Source organism: Lissotriton helveticus, chromosome 9, assembly GCF_964261635.1.
Source record: "Lissotriton helveticus chromosome 9, aLisHel1.1, whole genome shotgun sequence".
NCBI classification, from domain to species: domain Eukaryota; kingdom Metazoa; phylum Chordata; class Amphibia; order Caudata; family Salamandridae; genus Lissotriton; species Lissotriton helveticus.
The window spans coordinates 717,916,693-717,933,141 of record NC_136070.1 but is presented as its reverse complement, the minus strand read 5'-3'; positions in this window follow the sequence as shown (position 1 = coordinate 717,933,141).

The following is a 16,449-nucleotide window of genomic DNA, read 5'->3' as shown; positions in this document are numbered from 1 at the left end:
GAGGTTAAGCTGGTCTTGACAATCACCATCAACTTACTCAACTAATTGGTCCATCGACCTAATAGGCGGGGTACATTGATGCATAGATTAGTTTAGTAGGATTATTGATGAAAACAAATGATGGTGTTAAAAATCTGTGCTTAGAGGTATCCTGTCATAGGAAAAAATAACACTCAACCCATTTTGTGTATATATAGTTGCAAGGGTCTGGGTTAAAGTGTGTGTGTGTGAGACTAGGTGTGTTGTACTTCGGTGTTATGGGCCGCACCGGAGTGACCTGGCCCCTGGGTTGGTGATATTTCTGGGTAAGTGCTGCACCAATGGTGAACTATATGCAATTAATATATATGCCTCCAATGGTGAAGGTCTACAATTTTGGCACACTATTACCTCCAAGTGTACCGCCTTACCACAATCAGCACGTATTTTCCTGGGGATTCTTTAACTTACCCACTAATGTAATTCTTAACAGGCAATCAGCATATCACTACAGACCTCCTAAAGCACATAAATCCATGCTCAATATATGCATGACCCATAATGTATTGGACATCTGATGCCTGCAGAACCCTGCAGAATATGACTTCATGTCCTCCCCTCCCCCAATTCCTTCTCTAGGATCGATTATTTTCTGCTTGGCATTGGTCTATTGAAGGACTCTCTAGACTACTCAATAGAACCAATTTTAGTATCTGACCACACTTTCAGTACGGTCTCTTTTAAATTCCCCCCCCAAGCGCCGGAGAGAGGCACTAGGTGCAAGAACACTGAGCTCCTAGACTTTGAAAAGGACAAACTGTGGCTGGCTAAAGAAATCTCACAATTCTTAAAAGAAAACACTGGTTTAGTTTCTTTTCCGGTGGTCTTATGTGTTGCCCTGAAATGACTACTAGGGGCCTTGGGATCAGCTGGATGAGTAAAAGGAATAAGGACATGAAATCTTCTTTGCTCAACCTTGAAAGGACAATTAAAGAAAAGACATCCCTATATAGACACTCCAAAGACCTTACTTTAATGGCAGGGATTAGGAGACTCAAATATGAATAACATTATATGTTCAGTAAGAGAGGACACTTGGAAGTACAGGCCAAAAAGAGAAAGACATTTTTCCATTTAAATAAGGCAGGCCAATCTCTGGTAGCTTACATAAAATGTAAACACAATAATTCTATCCTAACAGCAATTAAAGGTCCCAGGACGCAACAAAGACTAAAATCCCAGACATTCTAGAGATCTTGAAAAGTTCTAATGCCTCTCTCTACACTCCGAAGATTGCACAAAAGATGTCTGTGCGTCTTTTCTCTTAGGTATGCCCATAAAATCTCTTTTGGATGCAGAGAAAATATCCCTTAACATGGCAATCGATTCCAGAGAAATTTTCAAGCAATTAAACTCATCCCTGGGGGTAAAGATCCTGGTGCTGATAGACTCCTGATTGAGTTCTACAAGTCCCTTTCTGCTTCAATATTGCCACCCCCGGAATCACTGTTCCACTATGTTGCCCTTCCCTGTATTGTATCTGGCTCAGCACCTGAGGCTACCATAGTTGTCCTCCCTAAGGAGGGGAAAGACCATCTTAACACTAAGAACTACAGACCAATTTCTTTCCTTGAATACGGAGGCAAACATTTGCACAGAAATCTTCGCAAAACATCTAGAAACTCTGATACCTAAATTATTTCAGTCTGGGTTTGTCAAGGGTAGACTGGTGTGTGATTATACCCATCTTTTTTGCTCCATAATCGAGAAGGCTGCCCTTTATCTATCTACGGCCACTATAGCTATTGCTCTGGATGCTGAAAAGACTTTTGATAAAGTACATTGGCACATTCTTGAGGCATCTCTGGACTGTTATAATTTGGGCGAATCCTTCTCCTCAATGGTTATGTTGTGCTATGCTGCACCCAATGCTAGAATAAGAATTACCGGGGCTCTCTCTTCCCCGTTCTGTCTACTTCAAGGCACTTGGTCAAGGTTGTCCGCTGTCTCCTCTTTTGTTCCTTCTAGCGACAGACCCTCTGTTGCTTCTGATTAAAGAGTCTCCTGATATTCCACATTTGGATTGCATACATTTAAAAAAACTGCCTATGGAGGCGACATGCTTATTTTCTCAGAGAACCCTGAAACAACAATCCCCAAAGTAATTTTCCTGATTCAATCTTTCACACAATTTTCGGGCTACATTTTAAATAGAGACAAGATGGAGGTTATGCCTCTCCATATCCACTGTCATTCTTCTCGTATTGGGCAGTCCAGTCCATACTGGTAACCAAAAATGATAAAGTGTCTTGGTACCTGGTTTTCTAGTAATCTCTCGGATTCATTAGCTGTTAATGAGCAGATCCAATCGGAGGTTGTGGTTTTCCTAACTGGTTCGAATATCAAACGGCCTTTCTTGTTGCACATCGCATGTGTTGGTTAGATATGCATTCCAATATATCAGTTCCCTGGCTCTTGATAGAACGCCACCTTATCTCGCCATACTCACTGCTTGCTGTGCTAATAATGAACACTCTGATGCTATCTCATTCCACCTGTATCTTTCATTATACTATTCTCACTCTCAATATGGTGGATACATCTTTGCCCCCCATCCTATCTGAATCCTCAGTCCTCTTTTCATGGAATAACCCAAAAACTATAACCACTGTCTCAGACGAAGTGGGCCCCGTTTGGGCTGCTAAAGGCCTCAACATGGTTTCCGACCTGTTGGGGGCATCCCTCTTTCCTTTCCCTCACTCCAGGAGAAATACTACTTTTCCAAAATGGACTTCTACATCTGTCTAAAAATCAAAGTGAAGCTCTATAAATTAGATACATTGCCGCCTTTTACATCTAATTCCTTTTATTCAGCACATGAATAGATGCAATACCATAGCATCACAGACATACAAAGTTCTCCATAGTGCATTAGTAAGATCTTCTTCGCCCATTCAAAAACGATGGTCTAAATTTCTTTAAATATCAAATCTCCCCCCCATTTCGGGCTAAGGTTGGGCACTCATCTCTAATAATCTTCTTAGTAATTTCTTCTTTATCTCAGACACATGTTTATACTGCGAATTTCCTATACTGGACATCATCTAGAAAGTTTAAGCTAAATCTGATTGAATCTGATCTTTGCTAGTCCTGTAAAGAAGCTACTGTTACTCCTGACCATATGTTCTTGATATGTAAACAACTCTCTACTTATTGGACTGAAGTTCATGATCGATTCACTAATGTTTTTGAGGTTTCTTATCCTCTAATTGTCTCTCTTATCATGTTGGGCCCACAGACACTAAGCCACTCTCCAGACTTACCTGATAAAGATAGTGGCATTATTGGTCCTACTGTTGACAGGAGCAATTAAAGTTATTTTACTGCAATGGACAGTGCTAAATAACATCTCCTTTCCCACATGGTGTGCATAGGTTACTAAACTTAGACGTACCAATAAACGTTTGTCACTTTCCTTCAGGTCTGCTGAACCTTCACAGTCGATTTGGTACACCCTGGACAACTTTGGACCCAATTTATGAGGCCCCTTGCAGAACTAACTTTTGCACTGCTGGAACGTCACTTTTTTGACGTTCCGATGGTGCAAGGTGCAGCAGCATATCTACATGGCCACGTAAAGCCATTTTATGTGGCTTTTCATGGCCTTGTAATTATGTGCCCCTTTCACACCGAACACTGTGTGGAAGGTGCGTTCCATGGGTGTTGCTGCGGGCATTCTGCAGCACACATAGAAAGAGGAAATCGCCTGAATTGATTGATTTTGTGCAGGAAGGTGTCCCTTCCTGCACAAAATCAATCAGCCCCGCAATGCAGGCACCCTTGCACCGTGGTGCAAGGGTGCCAGCATTGGCCCATGGTAGCCTATTGTGCGCTGGCGCAGGGTAAAAGTAGTGGAATGTGCTGTATCTATTAGATACGTTGCATTCCTGCTATTTTGGGACGTAGAACAGCACAGCAAGATTCCTTGTGGCACAACCATGCACCAAGTGGCCTTACCCAATCTCGTCATAGCAGCTAATTTCACATGGCGCTTCCCTCCCCTAACGTTTTTCTCTTGTCTATTTTCTCTCTGCTTTTCTACTGTTATGTAGATCTTATCCTGTTGGCCTAACAACCTTTTGTTTAGGTTTTAATCTTATATGCCTCCCTCTCTTTATCCATCTTTTATTTCCTGTTACCATTAAGCCCTTGTACGGTTTTTCATTACTAAATACAATTTTGTAATATGTGCTTATATTATTATGGTAGTATTGACATTTACATGTTATCTCTAGCGTTATAGTCCTTTTGGCACCTTATTGTCAATCTCTCACATATATTTGCTGGATTATTATTGGCATCATTCATTGTGTTTGGTATTCTTTCGCCATATTGTGCGTTTGATATTTGTATGCTTTACATCTTTTCACTGCCGTCTCTATTTTTGAAATAATTCAATAAAAATATTTGGTAAAAAATATTTGGAACAAAAGTGTAAGTTTAAGCTCAGCTTGAATTTAAGAGACGCGAGTCACTCAATAGCTCTGGGTCGTGCTAGCAGTTGATGTTTTTAACACCTTGGCTACGGTGCGAATTCCGCCACGGTGCTAGACATTCCATTCTTGGGCGTGGTTCGGACGGCCCCGTGCGCACACGTCCACTGTGACTCATGACGACCATGGGCTGTCATGAGGATGGAAGGGGTTAAGAGGCTGAGGTATATGTTGATCGTGCTGCGCTACATTGTGTTTTGTTTGTCTGGCTCCCGCTATTCTTTCACTAGCACCACATTCCCTCCCGTTTCTAATTTTGGTTCCTACCATGTCCCTTACATCTGCCATTTCCTACCCCTGCCTGTAACTCCTTGTCTAGTTTTTTGTTGGCTGATTGTACTGAACTCATGTCCCAATCTGTAGGTGTATGCAGGCGCTGGCGTGTGGATATTCCAGGAGGCCTCCAGCTACCCCATGTGGCTTGTTACCGTTTGCATTTAAGTACACATAGGTAAATTAATCCTAACCTGTGATTGAGCCTGACGTAGCTCCAGCGCTGACTCTATTGAAAGGGCGGGGCTAAAGTTGAAGCTGCCTGCCGATCATTACGTCACCCCTTCCCACTGGTCTTGACAATAGTCACAGCTATAAAAAATTATCAACCACATATTTGAACCAGTCTCGTTATTCTTGGCTACACGCTTTAACAATTAAAAGTCTTTCGAGGCATTGGTATTTACTTAGACAGGTGGTCAGGTTTCAAATGTGATATAATTTCATCTTTCTAATTTTTAACCTGCACTCCCTCCCTGCTACACTTGTCTTTAATAATTCATCTCAAAATCAAATTTTTATTGTATGTGACGATGCATCGCATTACTCACTGTTTGTTGAATTTAATGTCAGCTGGGAGGTGGGGACCGTTACTTCCAGGATTTCACCGAGTCTCTACTCGGTTAGGACATTGAGTATTGCCATTTTTGGTTAGGCACGCTCTAGCACTCATGTTTAAAAGCAGAGGTGTTGTGCGGACGTGCCAAAGGCGTGCCTAAGGCAAGCCCGTCTGCACCCATCAGCGTCCCGGAGGTGTCCGGCGCTGGCCATGCTGCTGGTTTGGCTAGGGGATCCGAGCAGCCCAAACACTAGGACGGAGCTCCGCTTCTCAGTCTCGGTAGGGCTACGCATTGCACATGTAATGACGCGGTTTTGGAGGAGTTTTAAAATGTGCGCGCTGTAACTGGGTTGTAACTTGTGGTGACAAGAGTTCCCCAGTAGGGACAGCCAACTGTGTTGTGTGCTGCGGCAAGGACAGTCAGTCAAGGGGGGAAATTCAAGGCTCTGCTGCTAAACACAAGCTCCTGCAGAAACACGAATCTCAGATCCTTATCTTTCTGCAAGACTCACTCCCTGATCTTATGTTTTTAACGGAAACTTGTCTTACTCAATTCTCAAACCTCACCCTCGTTGCAGCTATTCCCCTGGGTAAGGTACCTAGGAAAGACCGCCCGGTAGGCAAAGGAGGCGGAGTAACCATTATTTTTAAGCAGGAATATGTCGGTAACGCTATTTCCTTAGGAGAAATGGAGGACGCAGAATGCCTACGTTTTCACTGCTCCTTATCAGCTCATCAATCCTTGGCGGGTGCCCTTAAATACAGGCCCCCTGTTCCTGCAGCCTCATTTCTGAAATCCATTAATGAGGCAATTGCACCCCTGGTCCTTAGATACAGTCACTTTCTGGTGTTAGGTGATCTCAACATCCATATGTATAAACCCTCAGAGCCCGAAGTCATCTCTCTGACTGAGTCTCTCGCAGTCTTTAACCTTGCTTCCTATGTCTCCCATCCTACGCACAGAATGGGCCACACCCTCGACCAGATTTTCTCAAATTGAGAGCTTGAGGTGGATCTGCCTCTACTACTGGTATGGTCGGACCATTGCCTTATCAGTTTTAGGGTAACTAGTTGGGGGATGGGCTGTCAGACTCCTGCTAATAAAATGTAAAGCAATTTCAGACCTTTCCATCGAGTCTCTCCATCAGCTTTAAGGGAGGTGCTGGAATCCTCCATTCCCCTGCTATCAGGGAATCCTGAGAGGGATGCACTTCAACTTGATGCCTGGGTGCAGCATAGTGCTTACGAGTTAGGTCCTTTGACCATACGTACTCCCAAGAAAGCCAGACCTTCAGCACCCTGGTTTAATGAGCTGCTGAGAAAGAGTAAAAAGCGCCTGTAAAGCTTGGAAAGGAAATGGCAAAAAAACTTTAATTCTGATGATAAACATAAGTACAAACTGGCCTTGAAGTCCCATTATACAAAATTCCACGATGCTAATAAAAGCTATCTGAAAGATAAAATTGAGTCGTCTAGCAATAAAGGCAAGGAGGTCTTTTAAATCGTAAAAGCATTCTCTGCCCCGTCATCTGTTGCCAGAGGTCTCCCTCTTTCTTCTGAAGGGACAAACCAACTGGCGACATTCTTTCACGAACAAATCGTGACTTTTCAGGATTCCTTCTCAAGGGGGTCTCCAGGTGATCATGCAGACCAATTAGCCCCTGCTGTGGAACTCCCCTGAAGAGAAAACCCTGCTCTCCTGCAGTTTCCCTGGCTGCAACCTAAAGTATCCCTAGATACCATAAAGCGTCTTAAGTCAGGATCCCCTGCCGACCACTGTCCAGCAAAATTACTGGGTGTGGTTGGCACGGTATTAAATCCTATGGTTAATAAGGTACTTAGTTCCTCTTTAACTGCTGGCCATTTGCCTTCTATTTGGAAACATGCTGAAATCCTCCCATCTGCTTAAGAAGCCCTCTGCTGACCCCAAATTGTCAGCGAACTACAGGCCCATTTCACTATTGTTGTTTTTCTCTAAGGTGCTGGAAAAATATGTGAATACAGTTATCTCGGACTACGCTGAAAATAATAAACTCTTGCACATTAGCCAGTCGGGCTTCAGAGCCAACTATAGTACAGAAACCGCCCTGCTAGAGGTCTCGGAACATATTAGGGAGAAGCTTGATCAGGAGGTGTGGAACACGTGCTGAGGGGGGGTTAAAGTAAACGACCCGTAAAAGAGAATGTGCTCCACTCAAAGGGATATAGGGTAGTGTTTTATTCTATTTGCCAAATAGTCTCGCAAAGTAACAGGGGTCTCGAGATTCTGAGACAACACAAAAAAGGTCCACAGTTCAGGACGGGTATGGTTTCCTGGTCCGGCTGGTGTGGAAGGTCTTACTGCAGGGGTCCACTTCTCAACCATCAAAGGTATCCGGCTCCATAAGGCACTCGAAATAAAGAAAGAAGATACTAAAGAAAGAAGATACTCAGGGTTACTGGTGTTGCCAGACACTAAATAACGAGGAGGAGGAAGCGGGGAGTGAGGGGGATCACCAGGGACCGTTACCAGAGTGAAAACACAAAAGCTGCAAACTTCTGAGCGTGCACACAACCGGGGGGTGTGAAGAACGCCTCACGCATTTACACAGGTCCCGTGACCGCCCACCACCCCTACCCGTTCCCTCCCTGTAAGAAGACCAGTCCCCTTAACCTGGCCCGTACCTTGTGGAGCCACACTTCTCCTCCTGAAGTGTGGCGGGCGGAGCGTGGTCTCGTTGGCCTCCCGGCTTTCTCTCTCCTTGTGGCGAGACGACTTTGACGTCCTCTTTCTTGGATTCCGGGGCCGATACTGCTTCCACATTCTCTCTCCTTGGGGCACCGCAGTCCTCACGAGGCTCCCTGGACGGCTCCTGTTCTCCCGATCCGCTCGCCGCGTTCACTTCCGGGTTTCGCGCTATGAGCGCCAGCGTCGTTCCTGATTGGAGGGAGGGTGACGAGGGTGGTGACGACAGCGACGGAGTTCCCTCCTCCGGGAAGGCCCATGCTGCCTTAAAGGGGCCGTGTCCGAAGTGAGGCTGTGGCGGAAAGGAACACGGGTTAATGTCGTCACCCGACCCGTGGCAGGTAGGGACCCCCTGACAGGGGGGTAAAGCCATTCTGTTTTTATTAGACCTGTCAGTGGCCTTTGCTACTGTCCCTCATGATAGGCTACTGGACAGGCTGCAGGAACTTGGAATAGGCGGCTCTGCATTAGAGAGACTTTCTTCCTTCCTAGAGGACAGAAGTTAGGAAGTTTGGACTTCTCCCTTTGCGGCCTCCATCCCCAGTCTGAAAGTCGGAGTTCCACAGGGCTCTAATATGAGCCCCACTCTCTTCAACTTATATATGTCCTATCTGGCACCACTTGCGGAAGCATGTGAGGGCAAAAATAATTTTGAATGCCGACGATATGCAACTTCTTTTCACCTGCAATAGGGGAGTGGACTTTGAGGGTGAGAATATTAGAACTTGCCTCTTGAAGGTGTTTAAGTGGCTGAGGAGGAATCAATTGAAATGCAATCCAGAGAAGTCTGAAATCATCTTTTTTGGCGCCCGTCTTCGGAAAGGTGGAAACACTGGTGGCCTGAAGATATGTCACCTCCTCCCGCTGCACAAAATACTGTCCATTTTCTGGGCATTATGATGGATGGTACTCTCTCGATGAGATCCCAAGTCCAGTCGGTAGTAGGCACTTGCTTTCTCCTTCTGCGTATGCTGAGGACATTTTTTCCACTTCTGCCACCAGATCTCATGAAGACTGTAGTCCGGGCATTGGTTACTTCAAGACTGGACCACGTAAATGTCCTCTGACTAGGCCTTCCTAAGTGTCAGCTCAACCGCTTACAGGTGGCACAAAATGCAGCTACTAGAGCGGTTCTTATGCTTAAGCTCAGGACTCATATGTCCCCGCACCTCAAGGCATTACACTGGCTGGCAGAAAAAAGAGGATTAGGTTTAAAGCTCTGGTGCTATTTTTCAAGGCCCTACATGGGAGTGGTGCAGGGTATCTCAGAAGGAAAGCAACTTATTATGTGCCACCAAGAACCTTGAGGTCATCCACTTTGGGCCTGGCTTCCGTTGCCAGAATGCACCGTGACCGGTTAGGCGGCTGTTCCTTTAGGTTCTAGGGAGACCAAGCCTGGAACCTTCTTCCGATGACTCTCAGAACTGTGACCAACCTAGCAGTTTTTAAGAAATTGCTTTAAACCTGGTTATTCCTTAACTGACCTAGCCATCTTTCTTTAAGAAGCAGCTTAAAAACAGATTTTCTGCATACTGGGGCATCAGCAGGGTAGATAGAGTCTATTTTAGCGCCTGGACACTCTTGTTGAGTAGCTGTGTGGTCTATAAACGCATTCATTCATTCATTCACCTTTCTTAAAAAATGATAACAAACAATGTGCTTGCAGTTCCATGTTTTTGACAACACCAATCTCAGTTTCATTTTCTGCAGCATGTACGGTTCTCATTATTAGGAAAGCTTGATGAGACAGACCGGGAAAGTTAGCAAAGCACAACGATTGAAATCGTCATTCTTGTGGATTCGAAAAATGTGTCCTCGCGCTTGAAGTGGCATAGCACATATTGGGTGCTCCATCACCCCACAGCAGTCGGTACCACGTGTAATTTGTGCTGCCGACTCTCCTTAAGCTTGAGATGTTCAGCCATCGAAGGGAAGCAGAGGCAATCTTTCAGGTGCAGCAAGAACACACTGAACATCAGCAGCCATTGGAATTAAGAATGGTTGCCATTAAAATGGAGCTACCCAGTGACTTGCAGAGATGCGCGTTTCATGAGATAGAGGGCCCTTCCTGCAGAGTTCAGCACGAGCGTGCACAATTCCAGGGGCGTGGCTGTTATTTATACAGCAGGTGCTGTGTCACAAGGGCTCAGGGGTATGAGGGGCCCACTGCATCTAAATTTTAAATGTATTTTATTACGCATCTGGGAGACAGGGTACACATTTTCTTTTCCTGCTTTAGGCCACATGATCAATCAATCTATCAATCAAGGACATTTATAGAGCGCACTACTTACCCGGAGGGTCTCAAGGCGCTTGGGGGGGGGGGGGTGCTGCTACTGCTCGAACAGCCAGGTCTTGAGCTTCTTCCTGAAGGAGAGGTGGTCTTGGGTCAGGCGCAGGTCGGTCGGGAGGGAGTTCTAGGTCTTGGCGGCCAGGTGGGAGAAGGACCTTCCTCCTGTTGTCGTTCTTCGGATGCGGGGGACGGCGACGAGGGCGTGACTGGCTGATCGGAGGTGGCGTTTGGGAGCGTAGAAGTTGATGCGGTTGTTGAGGTAGCTCGGGCCTTGATCGTGTAGGGCTTTGTGTGCGTGGGTGAGGAGACGGAAGGTGATTCTCTTGTTGACGGGGAGCCAGTGCAGGTCTCTCAGATGTCCGGAGATGTGGCTGCGTCGGGGGATGTCGAGGATGAGTCTGGCTGAGGCGTTCTGGATCCGCTGGAGTCTCTTCTGGAGCTTGGCGGTGGTTCCGGCGTAGAGGGCGTTGCCGTAGTCCAGTCGGCTGGTGACGAGGGCCTGGGTGACCGTCTTCCTGGTCTCGGTGGGGATCCACCGGAAGATCTTCCGTAGCATGCGCAGGATGTTGAAGCATGACGAGGAGACGGCGTTGACTTGTCTGGTCATGGAGAGGGAGGAGTCCAGGATGAAGCCCAGGTTGTGTGCGTGGTCTGTCGGTGTGGGTGCGGTGCCCAGGGCGGGGGGCCACCAGGAGTCATCCCAGGCGGAGGGCGAGGAGCCCAGGATGAGGACTTCCGTCTTGTCTGAGTTCAGTTTCAGGCGGCTGGTCGTCATCCACTCGGCTACATCTTTCATCCCTTCGTGAAGGTTGGCTCTGGAAGCGGCGGGGTCGTTGGTCAGTGAGAGGATCAGCTGGGTGTCATCGGCGTAGGAGATGATGTTCAGGTTGTGTTGGCGTGCGATGGGCGCGAGGGGGCTCATGTAGACGTTGAAGAGGGTGGGGCTCAGCGAGGATCCTCGAGGGACGCCGCAGATGACTTCGGTGGCCTCTGACTTGTACGGTGGTAGACGGACTCTCTGTGTTCTTCCGTCGAGGAAGGAGACGATCCATTCCAGTGCCTTCTCCTGAATTCCGACGTTGCTGAGGCGCTGCACTAGGGTGCGGTGGCAGACAGTGTCGAATGCCGCGGAGAGGTCTAGGAGGATGAGGGCCGCTGTTTCTCCGTTGTCCATCAGGGCTCGGTTGTCATCGGTGGCAGCGATGAGGGCGGTCTCGGTGCTGTGGTTGGCTCGGAAGCCAGACTGTGAGGGGTCGAGGGATCCATTCGTCTCGAGGAAAGCGGCCAGCTGTTTGTTGACGGTCTTCTCCATGACTTTGGCTGGAAACGGGAGGAGCGAGATAGGGCGGTAGTTCTTGAGTTCGGTGGGGTCCGCTGTTGGTTTCTTTAGTAGAGCGCTGAGTTCGGCGTGCTTCCAGCTCTCCGGGAAGGTGGCGGTGTCGAAGGAGGTGTTGACGATGTCCCGCAGGTGGGGTGCGATGACAGCGTCGGCCTTGTTGAAGACGTGGTGAGGGCAGGGGTCGGTCGGAGATCCGGAGTGGATGGAGTTCATCATGCGGACGGTGTCATCGGTGCTGATCGGAGTCCAGGCGCGGAGGATGACACTTTATTATGTCATTGTAACATTCCCCCATTACTCAATGTGAGTGGAAGGCAGGCAGGGCCCTTTGAATGCGTGAGTAAATGCACCCTACGTTCTAGCAGGAAGCATTCCTAGACTACAAGGTGTCACCAGCCTCTTCATTTTCTACTCCTCTCTGCCTCCATGGGAAAAAGATAAACCACAATTGCCTAACAAAGACATCCAAGGAAGTCCAGAGAAACCCCTAGCCACATGCAACAACAGGTTTCAAAAGCCACCAGGTGGGCCAGGTCCCAGGGGCATGCATGTACATCTAAAAAATAAAGGGGGCGCGCACTGCCCTCCCTCCTAAGGATCTTATGAGCCACGGGGACCACCACCTCCCTGGGGCTTCAATTAAAATAAAGGAGTGAGGTTGTACAGACCCTCCTCCTCTGGCTTTCATATGCCCCGCGGACTACCATGTCCCGGGGCTAAATAAATGCTAAAGCGGGGCCTGCAGACCCCACCAGGCCCCGCAGACCCCCCAGGGATCACCATCTCCCTGGGGACGAATACATATTAAAGAATGGGAGGGGGTGCTACGTGGCCCTCCTCCTGGGCCATATGCAGCCCCAGGTACAACCACTTTCTGGGACCGGCCTGTACGTAGTAAAGAAGGGGTACCTTGCGCCCCCCCCTTCTAGAGTCATTAATGGCCCTGGGGACTGCCACCCCCCTCAGGGTCAGCTCCTGCTCTCTGCTGGTGTCTACCCTCAGGAGATAGCGGTTTGCTTTTGATTTGTGGGAGCTATCACGGTTCCTGCCAAGCAAACTCCCACTCACAGACCCACTCAGAGACTCATGCACCCTCCCACAGACCCACTCAGACACTCACACACCCATTCACATACCCACTCAGACACTCACACACCCCACAAACCCACTCAGACACTCATGCACCCACTCACAAACCTACTCAGACACTCACTCACCGACTCAGACACTCAGTCACCCACTGAGATACCCACATAGACTCACACACCCATTCACATTCATGCATTTACTCATAGACCCACTCGGAGACTCATGCACTCACTCACAGACCCATCCAGAGACTGGCACACCCATTCACACACCCACTCAGAGACTCATGCACCTACTCACAGACCAAGTCAGACACTCATGTACTCACTCACAGACTGACTCACCTACTCATGGAGGCACTCACAAACATACTCAGACACTCTGACAGCCACTCACAGACCCACTCAGCCACCCACTCAAACACCCAGTGAGACACTTATGCAGCCACTCTCAGACCCACTAAGACAACCACACACCCACTCAAAAACCCATTGAGACACTCATGCATTTACTCACACACCCACTGAGACACTCATGAACTCACTGACACACTGGTAGAAAAGTGCCTGATTTGACATGGTTAGCTGCCAGTTTTTGACAGATGTCTGATGTAATTTTAAACTGTAAGTGCACTGAGTCCCTGTTAACCAGGTTACCAGTGCCGGATCTCCTTTCCCCAAAACTGTACCACAATTGGCACAACCTCTGTTTCCCCTATATGCCCCCAATAAAAGGTACCCTCAGTACCCGGGAAATGGGGATGGAAGAATATCCTCTTGGGACCCCTCACCCGGACTGGCCGGTGCTGCTATCTCAGGCTGCGTGTACAGGTGCAGGACAAACTTTTATTATTATTATTATTATTATAGAGGCTTTTATAGCGCGCTCAATTACTAAAAAAATAGTATCCTGGCGCGGAGAAGGAGAGATGCAGAAAAAGAGAGGGGATCCTGAGCACAGAAAGAGAAGGGGGGGCTCTAAACAATAGTGTTGAAGAGGTGAGTCTTCAATCCTTTCTTGAATACATTAATAGATGAGGCTGTTTTCAGGTGAAGGGGAAGGGTATTCCAAGCTCTCGCGGCTCTAACAGAGATGGATTGGCCACCAAGCCTGCTGTATTTAAATTTTGGTACAGTCATTTGGTACAAATTAGCCGACCTAAGAGGACGGCTGGGAAGATAGAAGGAAAATCTTTTTCTCAGGTAAGCTGGTCCAGGTTGATGGACAGCACGATATGAAAGAACAAGGATTTTAAATAAAATCCTATGTGCGACTGGAAGCCAGTGAAGGGCACGAAGGGGTTGGCGGACACTGGAACTTTTGGGTATGTTAAACAAGAGTCGCACCGCAGCATTTTGTATAACCTGTAGACGGTGAACCAGATAGGCTGGTAGACCACAGAAGAGAGCATTTGCGTAATCTAATCTAGATAGTATAAGGGCGCGGATGACAGTCTCCTTGGCCTCTCTCGGAAGAAGAGGGAAAAACCTGCGTAACGCTTTAAGTGTAGAGAAGCAGATTCCAGTAAGTTTTTTTAGGTGATCCTCAAATTTGAGGTTATTATTAAACCAGACTCCTAGATTTTTTGCAGGGCCGCCAATAGATTTAGGACATGGCAGGTCGGCCGGCCAGAGGGAATCACTAAAATTGTCTGGAAATGAGCCATATAGCAGCATTTCTGATTTACTTTCGTTACATTTTAGTTGGGCGAGGGCTAACCTACGAAAGACAGCTGATAAGCAGGATTGAGCTCCCGCCATATCCAAGTTATTTTTTGGCCATGTAAACAAAAGCTGTGTATCATCAGCATAGGCCATCGTTTTTGCTCCCAACTGTTCTGCAAGATATATGAGGGGAGTAAGGTAAACATTAAAAAGCAGAGGGCTAAGAGTAGAGCCCTGAGGAACACCGGTTGTAAGATTCTTGGGGGAGGAAGCAAAAGGCGGCATCCAGACTTGTTGTGTTCTATTATTTAGAAATGAAGTCAGCCAATCAAGGGCGGAGCCTGTGATACCTATGGCCGCAAGTCTGGTAAGCAAAAGGGAATGTGGATGTGGATGTGGCCTAACGACTAGAGAGGTCGACCTCGAATCTAGGGAGCCGGGTACTAGTCCCTGCAATGACGCTCAACATCCTGTAATTAAGGGCAAATCACTAACGGGCACATGCATCATTGTGAATTGCATTCGCAAACGGTGCGAATCGCAATTTTCGGCCGTTTGCAAATGCAATTGACAAAATTGGGATGCATCATGTTTTTCGCAATTTTAGGAATCGCAATCATGTTGCGATTTCTAAAATTGCGATTGCATTTAAGAAATCGCAATTTTAGATTTCTTAAATGCAATGCATGAACATTTTCAATTTGCGAATTCGCAAATAAGGAGAGGTAAATTACCATGAAGTTGACCTTCATGGTAATTTGCGAAAACTTTCAAAAATGCACAAAAGTGCATTTTTGAAAGTTTCATTTTACACACACACATGCCCTTGGGGCATGTGTGTGTGAAAAAGGCACTTAAAGTTATATTTCAGGGGTGCGGGGGGGGTCCTTTGGACCCCCAGTACTCTTGAAATTGCATTCTCAATTTGCGATTCGCAAATTGCAAATCGCAAATTGAGAATGACTTCCCATTAATTCCTATGGGTCTCTAGGCCCATAGGAATCAATGGGAAGGGATTCCTTAATTACGATTCGCAAATTGTGATTCGCAATTAAGCATATTTAGGAAATCGCAAAAAAATTGTGATTTTTTAATGCATAGCCTTTTGCAATTTCTTAATTGCGATTCCTTAATTTTCGCAATTAAGAAATCGCAAACGGCAACAATGATGCATGTGGCCGTTCAGCTCCAGTACCTAACAAAAAATGAATGTTTCCATCTGTAACGCACTGGTGTTCATGCAAAGCGCTTGAATACCTGATACCATCGGGTCGAGTTCACACTATATAAAACGCAGGAAAAAAAGGAAGAGTCAACATGGCACACAGCCCTGTGCTCCATGACACTGCATAAGATACATGTACGTTTCTCCTAAGGCAGACCTTGAGCTTTAAGGCAGGGTGACCTATAGTGTATTTGTGGGCATATCAGCATGAGCAGATATGCCCCACAATATCCAGTCCGAAACATCTTGTCTTAATCAATCCTTGCTGATGCCAGTGTCAGATTTATTAATAAATTCACACAGAACATGCTCTGAACCCCTGGGTAGAGAGCCAGTGCTCTCTGGATCCAGAGACAGAACCTGATCTGGGTAGAGGTGGTCACACCTGACCCTCTGCCTGCAATATCTGCCTTGGCAGAAGCAGGAAATTCAAAGGCCATGCTGCCTTTGAACCCTGCCTCCAACCGCTGCTGTTAGAAGCAGCTGGCGACACCCCCAGTCCTGCCCCACTTTTGACAGAAGGACTGGCAGGAAAATTAGGTAAAGCAGGAGGCGGGTCTACCTTCCCCAAGTACCATCCCTCAGGATGGGCAGGCGAGGTAAACCCCACTTTTCACTATCTGCCATCTTGAGGATAGGGGTAGTAGCTTATTAGGAATCAGGAAATGCTCATCCCCCACGTGGGAGGGGGGGGCACATAAATAGGATGTAGGCACTGTAAGGGTAAACCGCCCATTGGCTACTACCTGG